Below are 27115 nucleotides of genomic sequence, written 5' to 3' on the forward strand. Positions count from 1 at the left end.
ACAGGCCAGGGGATAGAAATGATGAGGAGATAACAAACTATGTGTAAGTTTACAAAGCAATAGAGGTAATATGCTTGAAGGACCTGATTGGTTCTGTGACAGAGCCAAGAGCATCTTTGGGAGTGTGTGACAGGTGGCAATGAGAAAAGTCTACAGGACCATAATGAATGCCATAGATGGGTTGTAAGGCAGAAAAACCTGACTGGATTTTGTTCTAGAAATATTATTCTAGAAGTTACATGGCAGTGGAGTGGAGCAGGACAAGGCTGAAGATATAAGAACATATGACCAGTTTGCAAAAGACCAGGTGAGAAACAATAGCCCAGATCTTCTGGTATCTCAAACCTGTAGCACTTCAACCTCCTTAAGAAAAATGGGATCTCTTCACATGCAAACTGAACATGGAAATCATCAAGACGGGCTAATATCATGTCTGTGACATCAGCTCAATCTCATAGAGCATTTCTGCTTCTTCCTGTGCTTATATACCCCTTCCTTTGATAGAACAGCTCAATCTCTCTGTTTTTTTTTTCCAATTCCTAAATGTTTTGCATGTTAGTCTTTTCCCTATCAAGACAATTTTTATTGGACTGCCTGTTAATCTGGTTCCCTCATTATTCTGGAGCCCAAAGCATAGGTAAAGATTTAGGCTTCATTCCTACAGCTCTAGAAATTCCATGCCCCCTTGAGTGCTACTCTTTTATTTAATGCAGACATACTTGCATGATCTATTTGTTCTTTGATAGTTGTCTCCTTTTACTATATTCAAATCCTAGTGAGGAAAGTACTTTTCATTCCCAGGATGGCTTCTCTTCTTATACTATTTTTAATGATCAAAAGAAGTAAGCCCAAATAGGGAACTTAGTTTGGAGCAATTGAGTAGGACCCAAGTATAGAGAAATGTTCTAATATTGTTATGCCCTGCAATGTTTGTAAACCTGTTTTCACACTGGTCTTTGGTGGTCTGGTGTTTTCTTGTGCTAATTGGATCACAATGATCTCTGTATACCTTTGGAACCTCAGAAGGCTGTTCAGGGCAAAGATCTGAAGATGGTTGACTCCTGAGTCATTGCATGTAGATTGCAGATACCAAACTATAATTTGGGAGGGATTGTCCTCATGGTTCCTCAATCTTCTACAACTGTACATCCAAATTTGCATTTTATCTGAAGGTCTATTGCCTGTGAACCTACTCTAGTCCTCTATGTTAGTCACATCCTTCTGTTGCAAGGTACCATAGAGCTCTGAAAGTACCTGCAGAGGTGAAATCCTTTGCCTCTTCTTTGTCTTCTTCTTCCTTTCTCATCTCCAGCTTGGAATGAAGATGGCTAGATCTTCTCAAATTGTGTTTTGCACTCCTAGTTAAGCAAATGTAAAAATTCATGTCTACATATTCTCATGAAGCTCTCCCTCATACACCTGAGACAACTCCTATAATTTCCTTTTCATATTGTTCCTTTATCCCATACTCTGATTTTGCACATAACTGGATCTAATGCTGTGTTTGAGTCCTTATGACAAGCCTGTACCTCATTCCACTCTTAGCAAAAGGAAGGAGATGAATGCAGAGATGTAATTCAAAGGGACCCAGGAGTTGGGAAATCCAGACTGCTCTGGCTCCTCTCAGATGGTTCCAATTGCTAGTATGAAAGTCTTTGCCAAGGAGGGCATTAATTTTAACCATAGAAACCTGGCAAGTCAGACAATTCAGCTTGACATTGCAATTCAGCAGTGGGAACTATTAGTTTTGGATGTGATTTTAAGTGGTCTCAGAATACCGGTTACAAACAGAAAGGGTTTCCTGAAGCCAAGTCATATGGTGGCCCTGTGTTTCCTTATCTGCTTTCAGCCAGGCAACCTGGGACCAGAGCATGTGCTTCCCCATTGCAACTGTCTAATCATATGAAAGGCAGTCATCCAACTCTGCTGTTCTTGAATTTTATTTTATTATTTTTTTCATTTTTGCTTTCTTATTTCATTATCCCCAAACCACGACATGTACATTACTGGGGGGAAAAAGAAAATACAAGTAATCTGAAAGATCTTAAAAGTCTCTTATAATTCCACTTTCTGAAAGTAACTACTTTTCACAAATTGGTACTTATTCTTCTAGAAGGGGCAGTATGGAAAGAAAGATGCACAGAGAAGGAGAATTTTGCTTGCATTTCCTATTTCCTTGGAATTGGTCCACAGCAAAATCACCAAAGCCTTGCTTTGGCCAGGACAGTATCCACTTTATCTTTGCTGCACAAGGATGGCTTGCTCCTCCATCCCGGACAGGGCTGTCCTATCTTCTACAACCCTACAAATGAATTTGTACCCTCTATAAGGGACTGTTACTGCAAGGATGCTCCTGACCCCTCTATCTGTGTTAGCTACCTCCTTCTGGTTGCAAGGTTAGAGACTAATTTCGTTAATAAAAATGAATGTTCATTTTTGTGCACTTGTGTGCCAGATTCGCAATTGTCAATCTGTCTACTATTTAGCACTTCCAAGGATTAACTTTTCCCTCTATTTTTCTGATACAGAATTCTTGGCTTCACTCAGTGTGTGTGTGCTGCTCTCCTTTTTCTATGGATAGGTCAATCCCTTCCATACTCCACACAAACTATGGCAGGAAATAACCTGCTAGATGCTGCTACCTCTTTTGAGCAGAATGCTCTGTGTTAAGTGACCTCATTAATCATTGGCTACACTTGGCACAGGTGTGTCTGCTCTGGTCCATTTATTGGCAACCCTTCTTCAAAAAATGGACTGATACTTCCTTCACAAAAGAGGAAAATAGGAAAGGTCTGGTTGGGTGTGGCAGGCAGCATTACTAGCATGTTTGATGACACTGCCAACAAAAGGAGTGGCGGGGAAGGTCAGAAGTTGTTTGATTGAAAGCTATTTAGGAGGTGGAAAATGACAGGATAGGACTTAGTGATTGATTATTAAACACTCAGATTTCTGGTTTACATGGCCCGGTGAGATGGGGTTCTCTTAAGAGATAAAGAATATAAAAGAGGTCTTTGTTTTAGGAATTTATTTCTAGGCATATTTAGTTTGAAGAATGAGTGAGGGTATCTAGGAGATAAAATCTCTTTGTAAATACTCATGCAAAGTGTAGAGCTGAGGGTTGAGATAGGGTGGGAGATCATTGACTCAGGAGTCATTGTACATAGATTGTATATTTTAATTGATTGCTTCAGAACCTCTGCTCTCTCCACCTCAGAAAAGAACTGATGCCAAAAAAAAAAAAAAAAAAAAAAAGTGGCAAATTGAGTTTTGAAGGGAACACTATTTCTTTTTAGAGATATTTCCCCTCATCAGATTTATAAATTAATAGCACCAAAAGTAAAAATCAAGCATCAATTCCCCAACAAAAACTTTTTAAAGACAATTATAATTCATAATAATTTCTGGTAGGATCTAAGGCAACCTGGCTATTAGGATAAAGTAATTAAAGGGAGTGCCTACACACCGTAGCTGCCACTGAGATGTATAATGGTGAAAAACAAGAAATATTATGATTCTATGTAATGTGAAAATCTGTATTCAGCTTGGTGAAGTATAGCAGGAAGTGACTCTTGTTGGCACAGACGGTTTTAAAAATGCCCCATTCCTAGCCACAGGTCACAGGAAATTAACTGTGGCAGGGAAATGCAGCTGCCAGGGAGAAGGCAGCCCCAGCCCGGGACAGAGAGCTACAGTATCACCCTGCTATTTCCACTGGTCAAAAAGGAGGGGGCTGGCAATTTGTGAAACAGCTTTACCAATATTCAATCCTCAAAGACCCTATTTTGAACAGGAGCCTCAGAAGAAGCAAAGCTTGAGTGGCTGGGTGCAGAAAGACATTCAGAAGAAGACATAGAGACTACATGGACATTATCATCTCTTAAAAGTTTAAAGAAGAAACTACAGAAGAGCATGGAGATATTGTAGGAAGTAAATGGAGATTTTGCAGTGCCTCCTTCCCCTTGCACCAGCACTACCATCAGCGCTGCTGGAGAAGGGGCTTTGAAATGGTAAAACTCTGGCTTTAAGTCCTGCTTTCATTATTTACTACATGTGTGACTCTGGGCAAGTTTTTAAATTTCATCTTAGAAGAGAGACGTTGCTTAGCATTATTGTAAAAACCGAGATAAGAATGCAAAATGCCTGGCACATGGAAAGTACTGAAATGTTGGTTGCTATTATTTCCAAAGAATTTTGTTAGCAAATACAAAAATACCTGAAAGAACCCTTCCTGGTTCCCTTATGAAATTACTTTTCTCAATGCATTTCCCCTTAGGTTCGAAAATCTGTCAACCACAAAATCTTTGCTACTAAAATAATTAAGTTTTAGGAATCTTACCCTAACATTTGAGGTTAATTGACAGGTTTTGAGAGGTGAATTGAATGACATTCATTTTCCTCTGAATCTTAAGTGATTTTCAGGCTTAAGAACATGTTGAAGTTTCTATTCAGTGAATCTTGTTACTTAGATGATTCAGAAACCCAAATTTCTGTGTGGCATCTGGAGGGACTTCAGGAATTCATGATTGGGTGGATGATTGCACCACCATTGCTGCATGTTTGGGATATTTGGGTTACATTGGGCTGTGTAGCATCTTGCTAGCAGCTTCTTTTGGGTTTACTACTGCTTTGCAAACTTCCAGCGGTCTCGCCAGCCCTTTGACTGTTGAGCTTTTTATAAAGCCAGAACCAGTCTAAAATAAATCATAAGGCATATGCTGATGTCAGAAAATGACCATAGAGTTATCTGCCCATTTACCCTTTATTGTTATATTTAGACAGTGAACTTCCTTTGACTTTGACACAGCTGCCCTAGAATTTTTTTGCCCTTGGTTCTTTGTTGCTGTGTAAATATCCTAAAACCCCTTCCCTGGTGGTCATCTACATTAGCTGGAGGATAAATTCCCATGGGCCATAGACTGACAGCAAGTTTCCTCAGAATGGAAAGAAATCATTAAATAGGTTTTGTTGAAAAGCCAACTTAATGAATTCATAATTAAAGCAACTTGCAGAGTGTTACTGCATCAGAAAATGCTGTTACATGAAATTCTTTGTGACCCAATCCAGGGTGAAATGAGAAGGACTTCATTCTCCCAAGATGACAGGGATCTACAATTGAGATTTACTAGGCTTTCAGAAAAGCTAACATGTAGATCAAAGTTTGAGAGAGGTCCAGCCAGGCATGTGAGCACTAGAGTGTGTGATCTTCTTCGTACCCAAGCTTGTAAAGAAAAAAAAATTTTATCTAGAAAATGATATTGACTGGCTTTGACTCAGCAAAAATGTCCTTGGACCTATACAAACACTTAAAGCTTTGGTAACCATGTATGATTAAGGATTAACTTCATTTGGCCTGCCTGTGCAACTTTCCTGACCCCCACTTGGTTGGGGAGAAAGGACTTAGCTCTCTCTGTATGTCATTTATAAGAAAACTGAACAGTCAACTAAAACGAAAGCATCTGGACACCGAAACTCATTGTTGGGTGGAGAGGGTGAGGACATGCTTAGCTGAGTTTGAAGGCTATCTCAATGGTGAAGGGCCAGGGCTGGTTGTAAAATGATGAATCTTTCATCCAGATTGTAGAAGTTTTAAGATTTTAACAATGAGAGAGAACTGTCAAAAACGAACCTGTCATTGGGAACTAACAGCTTCCAAATATAATAAACTGGGCTTCCAGTTGTCTCACAGGTAGTATCTGATACTGAGATGACAGGGGATACAAACTGATTCATGTGATATGTGAATTAAATAGTCAAACTGAAGAAATCATTTTCTTCTTTTCTTTCAATTCTTTGTTATTGTCCATTTCATTAACTAGAACTTTAAGTTTATACCATGATCCTGAACCATGATAAAATCTAAGAATCTAATTGTCAAGAAAGAACGTTTCATCTGTTTTCATTACCCACGGCAGGTCCCTTCTTATTTTAGAATACATTATAAAATTTGCAATAGGTGGTTTACACGACATACTTAATAATACTATAATACTTATGTTTCAAGTGTTTTTAGAAGAAATGATGGCTTTATACTATTGTGGTTATCTTGGTTATAAAAACATTGACTTTACTTAGAGGTTAAGGACCTTTCAAATATTTTTAAATAGTATTAAACAATTGACTCATTCAGTTTCAAACAATTACCTCAGGCTTTCATTCCCTGCATTCCAGGAACCACTTTTGAGTGGCCCATTTGTCTCTGGCTACTCTGGTATTTTCCTTCTCTATTCTTCCCCTCTCTCTGTGTTCCCATTCACCCGCAGGAAATTAAGTAATCTATACAAATTATCTCTTTCCTTCATCCACTAATCCCAGGGATCTGAGCTGCATTGCTAATTTTCTAACAAGGAAAATGTAAAGTGTTGATTCTAGAATGTGAATGAATGAGTTTGTGGTGAGAAGAGGTGGTTTAAGCTATACTTTGTTATTTTTGTGAAGCAGCAGGCTCACTATGCACAGAATTATGGAAAACAAAACAAAGTACAACACAACACATTGGCAGTTCATTTAGCCCTGCACTTTAGAACAAAACCCAGAATAGTTTAGAATCTAAAGCTAGTCTTCAAGAGTTTCTAAACATTTGGCATCTGCCTCTTTACCAATAATAAAATACTAATTAACATTTTTGTTCTGGTTTACATACCTTATGTAAGTATACACAGCACACAGAATAGGACAGGGAAGTGCAATCATTTTGATTCCTTAGGACAGGCCATGGAGTAAGTGGTAACAAGAGGATTCCATCCATCCCGACATCAAGTGACAGCCTGTTTACTTTTCATCACACTAGGGTATATGCTTATTTAACTCTTCCTTTCTTATCTTGTAAGGATTTAATTCAGGGCAAATTATTTTACTATCTGAGTTTATGGTGAAAACTCGCAAATAGAATTCCTGCTATGCTACTCTGCTACAAGTGATTACATGAATTGTCGATATCTTTTTAGGAAGTATTTCAGACACTGACTCATCATTGAATTAAGCATTTCCTCTCAGTTTTGTTGAGATATAATTAACACATAACATGGTTAATGTTTAAATTACAAAATAATAATTTGATATATGTATACATTGTGAAATGATTACCACAATAAGTTTAGTTAATATCCACCCTCTCACATCATTACAATTTTTTTCTTGTGATAAGAACTTTTATAATCTATTCTATTAGCAACTTTCAAAAATATACAATACAGTATTGTTAACTCTAGTCACCATGCTGTATATTACATCACCACGCCCTATTTGTCTTATAACTGGAAGTTTGTATATTTTGACTCATTAATCATTTCTCCCACCAGTCCCCTCCTGACTTAGACTTTTTTTTTTTTAATTTTTATTTATTTATGATAGTCACAGAGAGAGAGAGGCACAGAGACACAGGCAGAGGGAGAAGCAGGCTCCATGCACTGGGAGCCCGATGTGGGATTCGATCCCGGGTCTCCAGGATCGCGCCCTGGGCCAAAGGCAGGCGCCAAACCGCTGCGCCACCCAGGGATCCCTGACTTAGACTTTTTAAAAGCATAATCCCAATGAACCAAAAACAGAAGAGAAGAATTTACAGAATGAGGAAAAAAATGCAGTTATTAGTATAAGTTCAAAGAAGTTAATTTATTTTTGACACTATGAATGTTCATATTCAAGACCCTAGTTGGTTAGGTCAAAAGATATGAAACATGAAAAAAATACTTTTATTTTTCAATAATGACGTGATCCTACAAGTTTCAGTTACTAGAAGTAAATACAGTAAAGAGATGTTCTCTTTTCTGGAAAATCTATCTGAAGTGTATCTTTGAAATCTCAATAGAGAAATGACTCAGCCTTGTAATATAATCTTGCAAACAGGCAATTCAAAGTGCTACATAATGGTACTTCAAGGATTTGAACTCTTGGTGGCCAGTCTATCAGCGATCATATGTAATTGGCAGTGAAAGAAATATATAGTACTACAAAAATGAATGCATATTTTTAAAAACAGAAACATATTTTGTCTGAGAATTTTGTAAACATTAATAATTTTGGTAACAATATTAAAGAGATTATCTATCATTTTGTTTAAAGGCAGGGTTCCTAAATTCAAGATATCTTTTTGACTTCTACTTTTCTATCAAAATGGGTTGACAGAAAAAATATTTGGATTAATAATTCTAAATGCAATGGAGCAGTCCTGTCATAATACAGGGAAAGGGTCATACAGATAAAGCATATGAGAGCCCTTGAGGCAGAGAGAAGTGGCAAAGCTTTATTTTGCATTGGGAATGAGAATTGTGGGTAAATTCTAGTTTGGCTGTGTTTGCAGTGGCCTAGGTGATGTGGAAGAAAGATGAGAAATTTCCCAAGTATTTCATGAAAAAGCACCAACTACTGATAAGAGATTCTATCTCAATTCAATTAAACACAATCTTGAGTGACACAACCATGCACTGGGCTTTGTGGCAAAATAGAAGTATAAAAAGAGTCTCGACACTTAAGGAACTTATAATCTTATCACACAGACAAACATATTAAAAATATGTTCCACAGCCAAGGATAATGACACAAACCCCATTTGTATTCAATCGATATTGGATTCTGTTCTTCACAATGTTCAAGTTATTCTCTCTGAAGTACGATGAGAGCCACTTAATTTCCTTCCTGCAATATCTGAATTTCCTAGGCTAAATCTGAGGGCCAAACACCCAGTCCTTTTAATTTTTTTTCCATTTAAAAAGCTATAATTTTAATTAAACAGTAGTTAACATCTACCATAACCTTCTGAGCACTGGGATTGATTTTAGCCATTTCTGAATACTATTGATTACCTTGTACATTGGTTAATGCAATAAATGTTCAATAAACTTCTGTATAAGAAAAAATAATTACATAAAGGATTGAAGAATTGAGAGAAGATTTTAGCGTCTCACAGACACACACACACACACACACACACACATGCATGCACACACCATAGTCATTAAATGTGCAATTAAAAAACCTGGGACTGGGTTAAAAATCCCAGCATCACCTCTTACTACTTGTGCAAATTATTTCATCTAAATGAATCTTAATTTCTGTATTTTCAAAATGGCAATATAAGAGTACATATTTGATGGGATTTTGTGTAGATTAAATAATGTAAATAAAGTGCCCAGCATAAGGTCTTGTACATAATGAATGCTCCCCAATTATTAACTATTATATTATTATTTGTCACCACCCAATGTTTAAAAGATTTGAACAACTAACACTAAAAACAGATATAATAAAACAAACAAGCAAACAAGAAAGATTAGAATCAGGCTATAGTGTTGATACTTAATTTTTTCCAATTCTTTGACCAAATAAGTGAAATTGGTTTGTACCTTTTTAAAAATGTCCAACCAGGTAGTGTTTTATGGAAGAGAAAGAGATTTTTGTGGCATATGTAAAAATTGTGTTAAAATTTTGGGGAACATGACAATATTATAGAGAAAGATGGGCAGCCCAGTGGCTCAGTGGTTTAGTGCCACCTTCAGCCCAGGGCCTGATCCTGGAGATCCTGGATTGAGTCCTGCGTCAGGCTCCCTGCGTGGAGCCTGTTTCTCCCTCTGCCTGTGTCTCTGCCTCTCTCGTTCTGTGTCTCTCATGAATAAATAAATAAAATCTTAAAAAAAGAGAGAATAAAAAGTATTCAAACACAAATGCAACAGAGTTTAGAAAGAGTGCCTTCAGATCCTTAATAACTAACAAATTTGAAGAGTAGTTGACTTAGGTTTTTATCAAGTCACAGAAAACTACATTCTCTAGGTATCCAGGTAAATGGTCCTAAGATATGCCAACTTGGTAACTGACAATTTTTCCTTTATTATTGTGGTGAATGAAGAAGCTTCTCAAAAGGTGTTCAGCTCAACAGAATTATGCTTCTCTCCACCCAAAAGCTTACCACTAACATCTATTCAAAGATTTGAAAACTTGCAATCTTTTAAAAATCTATTTTATGAGACTGGCCCCATTAATCTCTAGGCTAGCTATACTACACAATAACATCACTTAGTTTCTAGGTTAAAGTGTTTTTAACTGTGAGGCTATTATTTGCTCTATCTACATCTCTTCCAAGGTCATAAAATCTTGCTGGTTGGATACCTTCCATGCAGGTTATGATCCAACTGTTTCCTGAGTATTTTCACTGTAGAAAGTATCTATAGCTTCAATGCCTCCTTTTACATTCCCCATTCTTCCTTGTTGAAAATGGTCACTACTCTAGACATGAGACCTGGTGATCCAGTTGCTTTCTTGGGCTCTCATAATAAATTGTTATTTCTGTTGGTCTCCAGACTTGAAATCCATTGTTCCTTTGGGCCCCACTAGGTGTCTGTGTTACCTCAAAGACCTGACTGTCTGCTAGCCCTCTAGCATAGATAGCCTATTTTTTTTTTTTTTTTGATAGCCTATTTTGATTTGGCTTTTGCATTGTTCTCTATACCCCAAAGCTGGCTGGTAACCCTGCCAAGCCAAGATTGGGAGGAGAGAAGTCACCTATTGCATGGTCCTATAGCCTCCACAGTGTGTGACTTCTTGTTGGGCTCTGTGAGCTTACAACACAACTTAAGGATGATGGTAGCCTTCCACCCAGATTCCCGATTGTGCTCCTTTGCCTATTTTTGCTTTTCCTGTGCTCTAGGCTTTTGGAAATCTTGGGCTGGCTATTGTCTGCAACATGATTTAACTTATGATGCTGCCAGATGCTGTGTCTCAGCTGCTCAATGGCATTTCTGAGCTTCTGCATTTAGCTCTGAGCTAAGTCAGCTCCCTGAATCCAGTGTTTGCCAGTCCCAAAATTTTGCACAGGAGCTGACTTATCATGACTTGTTCTTTAATACCAGAATGTGTAAATAGTCAGTGGCCAGAACAATTGGAAGGAGTCAGGAAAATCTTTTCAGAGGAGGAGCACTTCATACTGAATGGCTGTCTCATCTAGGGTTCTAGTTGGTAGGATACTGAAATTGGTGAGAGGAAATTCCCAGTAGAAGAACCACATGAGGAGGGGTAGGTAAATTGTGTGTGTGTGTTTTAAGGACTTCAAGGAAAACAGTTTGCTTAGAGACTTCCATTTGGATTTATGGAGTTTCATAAAAATTTCATGTGGGAAATTTGAATGTAAAAAACAAAGAATTTCACAATATTTTATCCAAGGGAGAGCTATTGAAAGATTTTAAGAGGCAAGCAGTTATTAAAGGCCCAGGCATTTCATAGGTGCTGGACAACAAGGAATAATAAGACCAATATATGATATTTTCTCTCAAGGAGCTAAAATTCTAGTAAGATAAATGATTTTTTATACTCAGTTAAAGCTCTTTTGTCCAATGCTGCTTGGTCCAGAAGTTGGCTTATTAATCAAATAAAAATTTGGTTATATTTAAAAATACTTTTTAATATTTTAATTTAAAACATGACATTTTATATCTTTTCACTGATATTTTCATACAAGTCAAAGACTTTTCTTTGTATTATTTTTCTCACATAAACCACATACATGATGCATGATGCGTAGTTTGTTTTTATTTTTTGAAGTGGAATGAAAAACTAGACATTTGCAAAGTAATGATTGTAGATCCTCCTAGAGTTTCATAAATTAGTATTTTAGTTATCTCATCCACACTCAGTTCCAGTATTATTTTTCAGCAACTCAGCTTTATCTAGCCTTTTAAAGAATTCACGTGTATTTTCACAGAAACAACTCTTTTCACTCTTTTCATACAGTATTTCATTAGTTACCCTGAAAATTAGAATAAGAAATAGTCAAATACAGTGGGGCAGCCCGGGTGGCTCAGAGGTTTAGCGCCGCCTTCAGCCCAGGGCCTGATCCTGAGTCCCACGTCGGGTTCCGTGCGTGGAGCCTGCTTCTCCCTCTGCCTGTGTATCTGCCTCTCTCTCTCTCTCTCTCTCTCTCCCTGTGTCTCTCATGAATAAATAAAATCTTAAAAAAAAAAAAAAAGAAATAGTCAAATACAAACACCAGACTTCTTCATGTAATACCAGATTCTACCAGTAACATGATATTTGAGAAGGGATTTTCTTTTGGGAAATGGGATGAGTTACAAAGAAATAAAAACTGTGTAAGGGGGCGTTGAGGGTTTGGGCCCAGCAACATGTAAGAGAAAGAAAGACATACAGAACTATGAGTTATTTAATTTAGCTGAATCCATGTAAATACATGTTTCCCTAGCAAGATAGCCACAAGAAAAGGAGTGGGGGCCACAGATTATAATGTGAATGGCACCCTTGAGAATTGGGTGGCATGGTAGCCCTGGCTGAGCCTTAGCAGATGCCCCTGGGTGAAGGACAAGAGTGGATAAGGATAGTATATTTGCACTCTTCATTTATTTGCACTTTCTCAGGGAAGTGTGTACATCAAGAGCCATAATGAAGAGAAAGATGTGAAAAGGAGCTATCAACCTATTGAAATCAGAGCAATCATATAATCCTTCCAAACTTCGGAGAGTGAAAAGGGATACTATCAATATTTACAGAGGAATGAAGAACTTAAACTGACCAGGACTCTTCAAGAAACCAGAATGTATGTCCATCCTAATTAAAATCCTCTGTAGCAAGAAGTCTTAACCAACATGGGCAGGAAGAAGAGCTTTAAAAACAAATATGCTGGTTGACAATTTTCTCTCAGCTCTTTTATGTCTGAAGTAGTTTTCTATGGAAATTTATGGTTTTATATCAATTATCTGGTTAACAGCCAGAATATCTGACAAAATATCTGGAGGATTATTTTGTTCATCACATATATTTCTTCCATATTCTCCAGGAGAGAATATCCAAGAAATATCTAGGGATTCAAAAAAAAAGTAAGTCATAAATTACTGAGAACTTATTTTTTTCTTGGTATCAGAATATTAAGTGTCAGAAAACAGCTTTTTTTGTGTGTGTGAGGAAAAATTGCCCTACAAACACTACTGGTATTATCAAAGTGTAAAATGCCTGCCACAAAACAAAGACAACTGAAAAATTATTAGTTGCTGACAGGAAAGCCGAAACCATGTTGTTAAAGAAACATGGAAGATGCTATAAGATCTTGTTTCTCGTTACAATGTATCCATACACTAGACATTCTTTCCAGTGATAAAACCAATACCCAGAATTCTAAATGACTTGTTTAGAATTTTACCCAGTACATCATTTACAGTGATGTGCTGGAATGTATAACCTCAACTCTTCATATATTCAATATAAATAATCCAACAGGCTGCTCAAATTCCTTCCATGATTCTGGTTATAAATCGACACTGATCTATGCAGATTGGAATGAAGCTGTGGGCTTATACAGTAGCTCCATATTAGACAAGCCTCCAAAAAATGTTACCAGGCTTTACTTGTTGCAAATATGAGGGGTAAAAATGTGGGCTTGAAAAATTGTCAGACTAGAATCCCCAAATGGTCGATGCTCTTCGCCATAACTAAAAAAATTAGAATTCCCTTTTGAGGCAATAGATAGTGGTTAGGTCAGCCTCAATTTTTTGAGGCCATTTGTTATGAGAACGAAAAACAGAAATCCTCTGAAGCACAGAAAGTGGAAGAAAGCAATAAGGCAAATGGAAAGCGAGTGCTAAAAAAATAAGTTACTTAATGCAGTTTTGTTTTGATTTGACTTATTGTAACCTCAGAGATGTGGTGGTCTGGGAATATCAAAGGTAGATATTTCAAAGAGAATAAGAGATGAGTCATTCTTCTTAGGTGAAAGTGACACTAGCTGCCTCCACCCTCTGGGTTCACATGATTTCAGTTTTTTTTTTCTACATTTTCTATGCTCTGCAACATCCACGTGATGTCTCTTGCAATGAAACTCACGTAAAGACTTGAAAGCCCAGCTCCTTGAGCTAATAGATAATGCACAAAAAGTCATTTTTCGTCTGTGTAGAGCTAATTGACCTCCCCAGGATATAAAACTTCAGGGTAGGCTTCATTAGCAACATGGCCTACCCAGATGAGCTAACAAGTCTGATCTAAAACATCATGATATTATTTGTGTGATGTTAGCTGCATAAACATAATTTTTATAGGAAAGGCCCCAATTAACACAGGATATTCCTAAAAAGTTTTTTTTTTTTTTTTTTTTTCCAAATGAAAATGGTGATGGTGGAGGTAATCCCCGGGTGGCTCAGTGGTTGAGTGCCTGCCTTCGGCCCAGTGCATGAACCTGGAGACCCGGAATCGAGTCCCACGTCGGGCTCCCTGCATGGAGCCTGCTTCTCCCTCTGCCTGTGTCTCTGCCTCTCTCTCTCTCTGTGTCTCTCATGAATAAATAAATAAAATCTTAAAAAAAAAAAAAGAAAATGGTGATGGTGGAGAATGTAAATAAAATAGAAAATGTGAAAATTTTCTCTCCCTTCTATACCCCTGGAGTGATAACTATATATGTATATTCTTCTTCTGGATATGTAAACTTACAACAAAAAGAGACTTGTAATTTTAACCTATACTAGATCATAAAAAACACACTGTTCCCCTAGCCACAGCAAATGGGGGTGGGGGAAAGGAAAGAAAAAAAAGGTATCCAGATTGGAAAGGAAGAAGTAAACACCACTATTTGCAGATGACATACTATATATAAAAAACCCTAAAGACTCCATCAAAAAACTATTAGAACTAATATATGACTTTGGTTCAGTTAAAGAATACAAAATTAACAGAGAAAGCAGTTTCATTTTTATACAAATATGCTCAGAAAGAGAAGTTAAGAAACAATTCCATTTAAAATTGCATTAAAAAAGATAAAATATACAGGAATAGGTGAAAGACCTGTACTCCGAAAACTATAAGATACTGATGAGAAGAATTAAATAGAGATGACACAAATAAATGGAAAGATATACTGTACTCATAGATTGGAAGAATTAATATTGTTAAAATGTACATACAACCCAAAAGCAATCTACAGATTCAATACAATCCTCATCAAAATACCAACAGTACTTTTCACAAAGCTAGAGCAAAGAATCCTAAAATTTGTATGGAACTGCAAAAGGCCCTGAATAGCGAGAGCAATCTTGAGGAACAAGAACAAAGCTAGAGGTATCATGCTCCCTGTTTTCAAAGTATACTACAAAACTATAGGAATCAAACATTATGGTACTGGCACAAAAACAGACACATTGATCAACTGAATAGGACAGAAAGCCCAGAAATAAACTCACACATATATGGCCAATTACTCTATGACAAAAGAGGCAAAAATATATAATGGTGAAGAGACAGTCTCTTTGATAAATGGTGCTGGAAAAACTCGACAGTCACATGCAAAAGAATGACCTGGACCATCACCTCACACCATGTACAAAAATTTTAAAAAGCAGATTAAAGACCTAAATGAAATAAGACCTGAAACCAGAAGAATCCTAGTAGAAAGCATAGGCAGTAAGCTCTTGGACACTGGTCTTGGCAATATTTTTTTTGGACTAGTCTTCTCAAGAAAAGGCAACAAAAGCTAAAATGAACAAATGGGATTACATCAAACTAAAAAGCTCTTTCACAGCAAATGAAGCCATCAGTAAAATGAAAAGCCAGCCTCCTGAATGGGAGAAGGTACTTAAAAACCTTGCATCCAATAAGGGGTTAATACCCCAAATATATAAAGAACTCACACAACTTAATATAAAAAAATTTCAAAACCCTAAACAACCCAATTAAAAAATGGAAAGAGAAAAAAAAAAAAAAAAAAAAAAAAAAAAATGGAAAGAGGACTTGAATGCGCATTTTTCCAGAGAAGACATGTAGATGGTCTTCTCTGACCGGCACTTCTGACAGGCACATGAAGAGGTACTCAACATCACTCATTGTCAGGAAAATGCAAATTAAAACCATAATGAGATATCACCTGTCAGATTAGCTAGTATCAAAAAGAGAAGAAATAACAAGTGTTGGTAAAGATGTGGAGAAAACGGAACCTTCGTACACTGCTTGTGGGAATGTAAAATGGTGTAGCCACAGGGGAGAAAAAAATAGTTGTTTTTTTTTTTTTTTTTTCAAAAATTAAAAACAGAACCAGCATACAACCTACCAATTCCACCTCTGGGTGTTTATCTGAAGAAGATGAAAACACCAATTTGAAGAAATATATACACCCTTATATTAATTGCAGCATTATTTATAACGGGCAGAGTATGGAAGAAACCTAAGTGTCCATTGATAGATGAATGGATAAAGATGGCATCTGTATATACAATGGAATATTATTCAGCCATGAAAAAATGAAATCTTGCTATTTGTGACAACATGGATGGACCTCGAGGGTATTTTTTAAAAAGATTTTATTTATTCATTCATGAGAGACACACAGAGAGAGGCAGAGACATAGGCAGAGAGAGAAGCAGGCTCCCTGCAGGGAGCCTGATGTTGGACTCCATTCCAGGACCTGGGATCATGCCCTGAGCCCAAGGCAGACGCTCAACTGCTGAGCCACCCAGGTGCCCTGGACCTAGAGGGTATTATGCTAAGTGAAATAATTCAGACAGAGAAAGACAAATACTGTATGATTTTACTAATATGTGGAATCAAACAAAACAAAACAAATGAACAAAACAGAAGAAAAACCAACTCACAGATACAGGAGACAAAGTTACCAGAGTGGGGAGGGGTTTGAGGTGGGTGAAAATAGGTGGAGGGGATTAAGAACTACAAACTTCCAGTTATAAAATAAATAACACATGTGATGTAATATATGGCATAGGGAATGTAGTCAATAATATTGTAATAATTTGTATGGTGGCAGGTGGTAACTAGACTTATTGTGGGGATCATTTTGTAATGTATAAAAATATCAAATCACTATGATGTACAATTGAAACTTAATAGGATATTGTATGTCAATTATACTTTAATTAAAGAAACATGCTGCTCCATGAAACATGCTGATCTTGGGAAACTGGCAGTGCCCATTTGGATTCGTTGTTTTAGAATTTCCTGCCCAAAGTCTACTCTCTGTGAGGGCCCATCACCCCTTAGCTTTAGGAACTCACGTTTTGGGATGGACAGATCACACAGATAGGAGGTCAGTAAGGTCTACTGTGCAGTCCTGTAGGTCTCAGGTCATGGATCTGGTGATTTATGCTCAATTAATTCTGCTTGCTGCTTCCCTTCTCCCTGTTACCTCACCACACCGAAAGGCTATTCTCCAGTGTTGGAATTAGCAGGGTAAGAGGAGAGGGATAAGAAAATGTCTACAGAGGTATTTCAGTTACCCTCTTAGGTCTCTCGCCATTGCAGTATAGAATCTGACCCTCACATCTTCCCTTCCCCACTGATCCCAGTGCAGTTACCATAAAGAAAAAAAACATGTTGGTTAGCCTCTTGGGGCACTCTAATTGTCTTTCAGAGAAATTTATACTTTAAGATCTGGAGGGCAGCAAAGTTACCTTTTGGCCTTCTTTTTGGGTTTGGAGCAAATTCTCTGTATTTTCAGGCTTAAAAAATAGTTTATTATTTTAGTTTTTACATGTTTTGATAAGTTTCATGGGAAGGAGCAAACATCTGAATTCCACTGAATTCCACTATCTTTTAAAAGAGTACATGCATCTGTTTCTGGAATCTTTATTCCTGTGCATACTGATCTAATCATTAGGGCTTGCATCATGACCATGCTCCTTTAATTCTAGAACGTTGTGTTGTATTTTAACATATGGATGACAAGTCTATTCCCACTAGTCTACCTTTTCAAAATAGCTTAGGTAGGGCAAGTAGTTTTTCTTCCAAAAGAGCTTTATTATCAATTGGCGGTTATGAAACAGATTGGAATTTTGATTATAAGTGCATTGAATTTTAAGATAAACTTGGAGAGATTTGACATTTACTTGATTAGAAAATGTGATTGGCTAAAAAGATTAATAATGTGTAAGTTTTGACAAGAGGTGGAATTTATTGATACAAACTAAACAGGAAAATATGTTACTTCATGAGAACAGTGATCATGTTGGTCTTGTTCCTTAAAGTAATTCAAGAATCTAGCACAGTGCCTGGCACAGACCAGGAACTGAACAATAGTAGAATTAATCAACAGTTGAATTTAATAAAAGCCAATTCCTTTTTTTAGAAATAGCATTCTTGGTCTGTAAGACTTAGGAAAGAAATTGCTAATCCTAGTTGATTTAATAAACAAAAAAACACTTTGAATCAAATAATCCAAGAAAAGAAGAGAACAAGCACACATTAGCCCATCCTTTTTCTTTCTGAAAGTATCTGGATCTTTCTTTTGTGTGTGGTGCTTTGCAAATTTTAAAGTGGCTTAATTTGGTTGGCTGAGATATTCTTGATGGAAGAGGGGGAGGAAGGTTGACTTATTTTTATGAGTGAGCAAAATATTGTAAATAGCTCACTTCCCCTACATCACAGTTTAAACAATATACAATTGAGTTCTTCCATTATAAAGCATTATTTTGTATGTGGTTGATAAAACCACACATGCTACAAATAATATATGGAAGCTTATGGGTAGAACTATCAAAATCTACTGAGAACTCCTCCCTAATTCTTTAGGCCCCTGTGACAGCTTATGTATTTCAGCATAGTTAATAGGCTTTTTATTCATTTACTCTGTAGTTTGCTGGGAACTCCTTTAGATCTTCCCTAATATATAATAAGACAGTTTCCAAATGATGGTGAGGGACACTGCTATGTTAAGGGCTGAAGATCCTGACACTGAACTGTTTCTGGAATCCAATAAGGCCTTCTCAGATACCTGACCTGGGTGGGATAGAAATGAGAAGACAGACTTCCTTATGTTCTGAACTTTGGAGCAGTCATTTCTCACCACTTTTGGGTTGGGCAATCAGTGGTGAGCTACATCAATATCAAGATAAGTTAGTCTTAGTCAATATTCTCTGCTTTCTTTTCAGCTTCAGAGTTTTGCCTCTATGTTGCTTCCATGGCTGCTGTGGGTCCAGCTGAGAATAATTGTTTTGTCAGTCTCGATAGTCACATGAGTGTGAACAACAGTCACCAATTCTATATTATGCATGCCCATACATTTCTCTTAGCTTTTCTATGTTCACCACCTGTGGAGTGGGGAATACTAAACCTAAAGTGTCTCATCTCTTATGTAAACCCATTTATTTTGTAAACCAGAAAGAGGACCTTATGTAATAAGCAGCTAAAAAGTTAGCCACCCTTTCCTATTGCCCCTTGTTGTGTATATTTTCCCCAAGAAGCAAAATCTTCCCCAGTAACTGCCCTTTCACCCCAGATAAGGCATCCCTCATAGGTGTGGTATCATGTTCCCATAAGTACTCTCAACCTACCTGATGCAATTCTCAATAATTTAGAATGTATATGCAATGACTTCAAGATAAGACAATATAATCAACATCTCTATTGACCACCCATAAAAGCAGAAACATAAAAGAGGTTTGACCCTTTATTTATTCATTAAAATTTTTTTAAAAGATTTTATTTATTTATTCCTGAGAGACACAGATAGAAGCAGAGACACAGACAGAGGGAGAAGCAGGCTCCATGCAGGGGGCCCGACAGGGGACTCGATTCCAGGACTCCAGGATCACTCCCTGGGTGGAAGGCAGGCACTAAACTGCTGAACCTCCCAAGCATCCCTAAAAAATTTTTAAAAAATTTTATGTTGAATTCAGGGGCCCTTGGGTGGCTCAGGTGTTTAAGCATCTGCCTTCACCTCAGGTCATGATCTCTGGTCCTAGGATTGCACCCAGCATAGGGCCTTCAGCTCAGGTCATGATCTCAGGGTACTGGGTTCGCACCCAGTGTAGGGCTCCCTGCTTAGCAAGAGTCTGCTTCTCCTCTCCCTCTGCCCTCCATCCCCATGCTCTGTCTCTCAAATAAATAAATAAAATCTTTTTTAAAAATTCAACTTAGTTAATGTATACTGTATTATTTGTTTCGGGGTAGAATTAAGTGATTCATCAGTTTAATATAACACTCAGTGTTCCTTAATGCCGATCACCCAATTACCCCATCCCCCCCCTTCTATAGCCACCCTCAGTTTGTTTCTTATAGTTAAGAGTCTTATGGTTTGCTTCTCTCTCTGTTTTTGATCTTTATTTTTTCCACAATCCTGAGATCATGACCCAAGCTAAAGTCAGACACTTAACTGAGCACCTAGGTGCCCCTGTTTTTTTTACCTTATTTTATTTTTTTCTTCCCTTCCCCTATGTTCATTTGTTTTGGTTCTTAAATTCCACATATGAGTGAAATCACAGACCATTTATTCATTTATAAAAGAATCAACTGCAGGCTCTGGGCTACCTACTAAGAGTAAAGGAAGGAACAATACAAATAGGATTCTTAGACCCTAGAATCCTTGATCCCAATTTTTCTGACAATGGGGCTACTGAGGTATAAAATTCAGGATCTTCTAACTTTAGGAGAATAACCAACACACTACTAAGCTAATTAACCAGCCAGCCTATCATACCACACAATATGATTAATTGATGCTAAATAATGGAGATTTTTAAAAAGGGCAATATTCTTTCTTCCATTTCCCTAGCATTTGAGCTCTTTCCAAGTTTCATTATACATAAGACCCATAGCACTATGGAGCATATAACTGCATGGAACTGTTTTAAATCTGTGTTAGATAATTGGGAACACAATGCATGAAAAGCTCTGCTAGAGTGGAAGTGCTTTGCCCTTTTGAGATTCTGGCATTTTTCCCCCTCAGTCTATCTTATAACCAGTTCTTTCTTTATAAATCATATAATGAATAAATATTATGAGGAACATGTTGAATTTAAGATGAATATTGTTGTAATTTTACCAAGCATGCCGAGATGTCAGTTTAACTTTATCAGGGAAACCATTTCAAGAATTGGCAGGTAATTGGAATATGCATTATTACATGCTCAAGTGAATGGGAAAAGAAGTGCATACAACAGGAAAGGCAGAACATTTTGATGTTGCCTCCAACTTTATCTTTTATTTGAACAAAATACCCAGAAAAACTTGGGCTTTTAATCAGCCGAAAGCATTCTTACTCTTAAATGGCTTTCTCCTTGATTGCATACAAATTAGAGAATATCAATGACATAACATAACAGAATTAAGCAGAAACTAAAACATAGCACTACAACCATATTCAGAAACAGAAATGTTTTGACTGTGGCATCTCCAGGAAGAATTTGAATGTCAACATGGATTATGTATGTACTCTTTGCTCCCTACAACCTGATCCCTAGATATCCCTATCCTGTTCCAAAGCTTCAGTTATCATGTCTATAAAGGAGACACCCAAGACTGGAATAAGTATCCTTAATTTCATCTCCACAACCAGACTCTTGATTTCATAGCACCGAAAGCATGTTAGTTGATTTTTTGCTATCAGAGCCATGTTGCTAACAATATTTAGCAACATTCCTTGCAGATGAATCTCTAAATCTCCATGAGATTTATTTCTTATCTCTTCTCTGTTGTGTATTATGTGAAGTCCTGGTCTACATTCTGATTATTCCTAATAGGTACTTGCTGATTTGTGCAGTATTCAACAGTGATAGTGATATTCATTCTCCAAACATTTATTGAACGTGTGCCACTTACCAGGCTAATTGAGAAATGGGAGATAAAGAAGGTAATGAAATCCAGCCCATAAGCTTGCCTATTTTCTTGCCTATTTGATGTGGTCTGACATATAAACAGGCAAAGTTACAATAGAATGAAAATAAAAGCAAGAAGAAAGGTAGAAATAATGTGCCCTGTGGATATAGGGAGGAACCAATTTTCTTGGGCAGTGTTAGGGAAGAAAAATTGATTTTTGATGTGGCTCCTGAAGGATGCAAAGGTATCTACACTTAGAAAAAAAAAAAAAAGCGGGGGAGGGGAACATTTGAAGCAGAGTGAGTAGCATGTACAACAGCCATGGAAGGATAATCTTTTATGGCGATTCATCAAAGATGATGATAAGTTCAACGTGGCTGGAGCTTGGACTCTATGGAATAGCTGTTGGAAAAAGTTGTATTTCAGTCACATTTAAAATCTCCTTTCATGCCAAACTCAAGAGCTTGAGTTTTGTTTTTCAGGCATATGTAAATATCTGGACTTTGAAGCAAGCGAATTATGGGAATAGATTTTTTTTTTTTTTTTTTAAGCAAGATACCTTTGGGAGCTGTGTGAAGGACAGTCTTGAGGAGGAAATTGCAGTTAGATCAGATAAAAACCCAACATAATCATCTAGGTGAGAGCTGATGCAGATCTATGCAAGGAAAGACCATAGCTTGGGAAGAAGAGAAGGGGACAGACTCATGGGAAGTTTCCGACCAAGAACTGGCAGGACTTGCTAATGGTTTAGATACAGAGTTCCAGAATGAAAAAGAAATAGGACATATCTTTGGAATGTGTGGCTAGGGAGACTGAGTGAATCATGAAAGACAGTAGGAAAGGAAGGCTAGCAAAGATGCGGTTGAGTTTAAACTTGGATGTCTCTGTCCCTTTAACAGGTTTGTCAAACATTCATGTGGACATGTCTGTTAGTCAATGAGAAATAGGAGTCTCTGTTGGGTGGAAAGATGAGTGATGGAGTTCTACAAACCATTAGCAATTGATCATGCTAAAAGCCAGGGCCTTAAAAGAAACAAATAAAAAAGATCAACCCATAGCTTTCCAACTAGATTGAGGAAGGAACCCTAACTTCCATTCCTGGATATTTTGTACCTGATGCCATACCTGATATATAGAAGAATCACTTTTCTCCTAGGCTGATAAAGACTGGTAAACAATAATATGCATTTCTTTGTTTCCCGATGTACTTATGACCCCAGGGAAAGAGCCTCCTACCAGGTCTCCTTGCCTTCCATCTTCCCCACTCCAAGCCTTGCTGCATGTTGCTCTCAGGCCATTTGCCCTAATTAAATGCTGGTCTAATCACGTCTCACCATCCTTTTGCTCGAAAATCTTTTTAAGCCACTTCCCATTACATATAGTATAAAGCCCCTTCCTTTCAGTCGTGCTCTTTCCTTACCTCTTTTCTTTCCCATGCCTCCTCTATAGAATAACATTAAGTGCCTTTCCTCAGACATGGATGGTTCTCTTCATAGCCTGGACTGGTGCTTTTGTTCTTTCTTCCTGTCCATAGTTGTCATGATCCTCTTAATCTCAAGGATGGCTCCAATATCAGCCATCTGTCTCTCTACAGACTGTTGTACCTTTATCATAGCACTAAGCCATATTATGCTTTACATTAGTGTTTGTGCTTTTTTAACACATAAACTGCTGAGAAAAGGGCTGCCTTATTCATTTTTGTATTACTCTCAATTGAGCCATGCTGCCTCTTACAGAGTAGTTGTACGATAATAATAAATATTGTCTATACCCTCTTATATTTTTGTCTCTTTTACATTGTGAAGGATATATGATAACTCATTTTCACTTGGTATATTCATTTTGATTCCCTGATCAAAGTTTTTTCATTTTTAGCCAAAGTGACTCCCTGCTTAGTTTTTTTCCCTTCATCTCCATCTATCACCAAGGCTAACAATAGATAAGAACACCACCGGTTATAGAATCAACTCCCCACAATCCTAGCCCTCTCATTTTACAGTGGAAAATATCAGAAGAAAGAGGATAACCCATGAAAATTTAGTCTATTCTGATAATGAAATAGTTTCACATTTAGGAAAATAACCCCTTTAGAAGTTTCTAGTTTCTTTTTTTTTTTTTTTAAGATTTTATTTATTTATTCATGAGAGACACACACAGAGAGAGAGAGAGAGAGAGAGAGAGGCAGAGACACAGGCAGAGGGAGAAGTAGGCCCCATGCAGGGAGCCCAATGTGGGACTTGATTGCAGGACTCCAGGATCACGCCCTGGGCCAAAGGCAGGCACTAAAGGGTGAGCCACCCAGGGATCCCCAGAAGTTTCTAGTTTCTTTGGGAAAAGAAACAAATAAAAATATAGTTCAACCAAATGAGATTTGGATTGATCTATCAGAATAATAGAACATCTAAGCATTTAAAAAATGTGTTCAATTTTTTAGTTTTTCCTCTCTTGTAAAAGGAATCCAGTCAATTTTCATGGACCTTAGACAGAATCAAAGATCAGCCTGTTGAAGTTAATCAGTAACTTGAAATGCCTTTTTTCATGTGTTTGGAAGAAAGAAAAGGAGACAGATTGCTGTGGAAGTATAAGATGTTATTGCTGCAAAAATGCTTGTATCTCTACCAATTTTAAATGTCAGTTTTCTTCTCCCTAAGTTTATTTACCTGTCTACTTGGATGAGATTCATAACTATCCACATCTGAGGAATATTATATTTCTTTTATACATTTTGTTGTAGAGCATTTCATCATACTTTGTGCACTGTATGTTGAAAATTCTGAAACTATATTACATAGCAGAAACAATTCAAGACCTAACTTGAAAAAGAGTCACAAATTGGACCAGAATGAAAATCATATATTTTGGAAAAGCAAACCAGTAAATGCTGGACATGTTATGTTCTAAAATAATGGGTTATTAATAATTTCTTTAATCTTTGAAATAGTATCTGTGTAGTATTTTCAATGAAATATTACATATAGATAAGATTTTAGAATAGCATGAGATTTTAGAGGTCATCTAGACAAATGTATCACTTCATAGATAAGGATATATTAAGCTTAGAAATGTTAAGTCCCCTTTCCAAGGTCACACAGAAATGAGCAGCAAAGCCTAACTGAGAATTTAACTTGTCTGATTCCAACTCTACATCTCTTTTTACTTATACTACAATATCTCTATCATCTGAATTCAAAACTAGAATGTATATTTCAACAGTCTGATTTGACCAAAATAGGAACAATGGCACAGAATATTGGAAATCAAAACCATCCTCCCAAATCCGGACACTTGATAATTAACATCCAAGTCTACTTGTGTTTTAGTTTATTTGTACTCATAGTTAATTTTTTCAATGTAAATATTATATATATTTTTTTGCTTTACTGATTTTCACAGTAAATTGGCCAAACAGAAAAATGAAGAAAACCAAAACTGGGGCTCTGCAATTAATGAATAGCTTTAATACCATTTGAATCTCAATCATCAGATATTAAGAATCCTCAATATGGGAAGCCATTTGAAGTTAAATACTGTAGATCTTTATGTTCTGGGAATTTCATGCTAAAAGTGTAATAATGCAGAGCATCTTAAAAAGTAAAACAAACAAGGGAACAAATAAGACCTTTCAGAGCTGCTAGTTGGGATGGAGGTATGTGTTGAGGAAAAATAAAACTGCCATATTTCTAGCATCTTGATTCTTGGAGCTTATCATCAAAGTTACATTATCCTTGTGTAAAATTGTAAGGGGGATAGCCTTCAGGAAGAAAAGCTTTGAACAAAGGTAAAATATATAATAAGCAACATGTCCCTAAGCAGTCTGAAGAATACGTTCTCAAAGAATGAAATCATAGCCAAAAAAAAAAAAGTCCTTTGAGTCTGGATTTATTATTCATGGTTTTGAATATTCAGGGTTCACAGGTCCAATCTGTGCTTGGCAATAATTCTATGTTTTCTGAGCCCCATGGTGTGCACAGCTGCTTGTAAAAGTAGAGAAGTACTGGTGAAGGTGATGCATGGCAACAGCATTTTTTTTTTTTATTTCTGTCAGACTTGAAAGGGTGAGAATTTGGAAGAGGTAAGAGCCTGTGATGATAGTCTTAATTAAAGAAAATTATTCACTCTTACTAAGACTTAGAAAGTCATCTAAAAACAATAACTTCTTTTGGATTCCCAACTTAAACAGTTAACTGTTACTTTGCAATTTTCTCATAGGTCCCTGAGAGCAGCCTGGGAGCCACTAACAACCAATGGCTGAACCCCAGGGCAGGTACAAGGATGCCACTGGAGGGCTGGGAACCCCCACTGACCCCAATTGAGTTCTGTTTCTTATACAGACTATTTTAGTCTTGTCTCCCTGCTCTTCCTGATGTGTTTCCAAGTCATCGCAACTTTTCATGTTTTGAAAAGAGATGAGTCTCCATGACCCTGAAAAGCATTAGAGAAAGGGAGGGAGAGTTGAGTCCAAGTTCTGTCACTTCTGATTGTGTGAAGAGGGTAGATGAGTATGTTCTTTGATTCCTCTGTGCCATACTTTCCTCATCTTCAGAATGGGATGATAGCATCTATCTCTTAGGTTTTTGTTGTGAAGATTAAATGTGGCAGAAATAGAGTAGGTTCTCAACCAGTAAGAGGTGTAATTGTACATACTCTACCTCCTTCTCACCTACCTGGCAAAAACTCTAGCCAAGAGTGAGGATTCTTTTACTCCAGCTCAGACCTCTTCAATTCCACTGTGTTTATCTTAGTCCCCTGGGCCGAACGGATAGCAGCTGGTTTTGCATTTAAAATGAAGACAGAAGACTCTCTCCCCTACATAACTGGAATCAGTTCTATTCTGAGACAATTCTATCGATCTAATCTCATGGACATTCTGTGTATTTATACCCGTCCGGCCTTTATCCATAGCCCCAAAAGCAAGCCTCTTCAAACCTGGTGCTCTCTTGCTTACTCTTCGTTCTCCTGTGGACCTTCCTCACAATCTTTACAATATGTTCTATGAAAGTTTTATATTATTTTATGTAACTTTCTCTTACTCCCCTTGCCTCCTGCCATAAGTTCCAGACTCAGTTACCAGTCCTCATCTTAATTGAATTTTCATCCCTTTCTACGGACACAACCCTCATCCAAGACACCATCATTATATGAAGTGGTCTATAAACCAGTTGTCTACTTCAACCTCTAAATCCGTATCATGCGTTCTCAGCACAGTGGCCAGATTGACCCTTATAGACCAAAGTCAGATTATGTCACTTTTTTACTCCTTCAGGGCAAGGATCATATCACTTTATCTGTGAATATCTAGTGCTTTTCATTGGAACTTAGCAGACTCTCAAGAAATATTTTGCTGAGTGATTAAAAACTAAAAGAAAAATTAAAGAAATATGCCAATCATTTGCCACATCCTCTCTTAACCCCTTGAATATCTGTAATTTATTTTGTTCATAACTTCACATCATTATATTTGATAAAAAGCCTATCATCTAAGAGGTAGGGTAGATGTGTAAATTGAAACCCAGAGAAGTTAAGGGATTAGCCCAAAATCACAATGACAGTGAGATTGGGAGTTTGGGCTTGAACTCCTCCTTCTTCCTCCAAATACTGT

The 27115-nt window shown here is 37.1% G+C and overlaps 1 protein-coding gene and 1 long non-coding RNA gene across 5 annotated transcripts in view; one reads left to right on the top strand and one right to left on the bottom strand.

Annotated features, from left to right (window-relative positions):
* LOC119865201 overlaps window positions 1-12916 on the top strand; it is a 55317-nt gene extending 42401 nt beyond the window's left edge. Inside the window, exons 2-3 of the long non-coding RNA XR_005376378.1 lie at window positions 3791-4007; window positions 12354-12916. This is a non-coding gene — a long non-coding RNA (uncharacterized LOC119865201). The remainder of the gene's footprint in view (window positions 1-3790; window positions 4008-12353) is intronic.
* Window positions 1-27115, bottom strand: part of KLF12 (Kruppel like factor 12) — a 591277-nt gene that overhangs the window by 500954 nt on the left and 63208 nt on the right. The window lies entirely within an intron of this gene.

This window comes from Canis lupus, chromosome 22 (assembly GCF_011100685.1).
Source record: "Canis lupus familiaris isolate Mischka breed German Shepherd chromosome 22, alternate assembly UU_Cfam_GSD_1.0, whole genome shotgun sequence".
NCBI classification, from domain to species: Eukaryota; Metazoa; Chordata; class Mammalia; order Carnivora; family Canidae; genus Canis; species Canis lupus.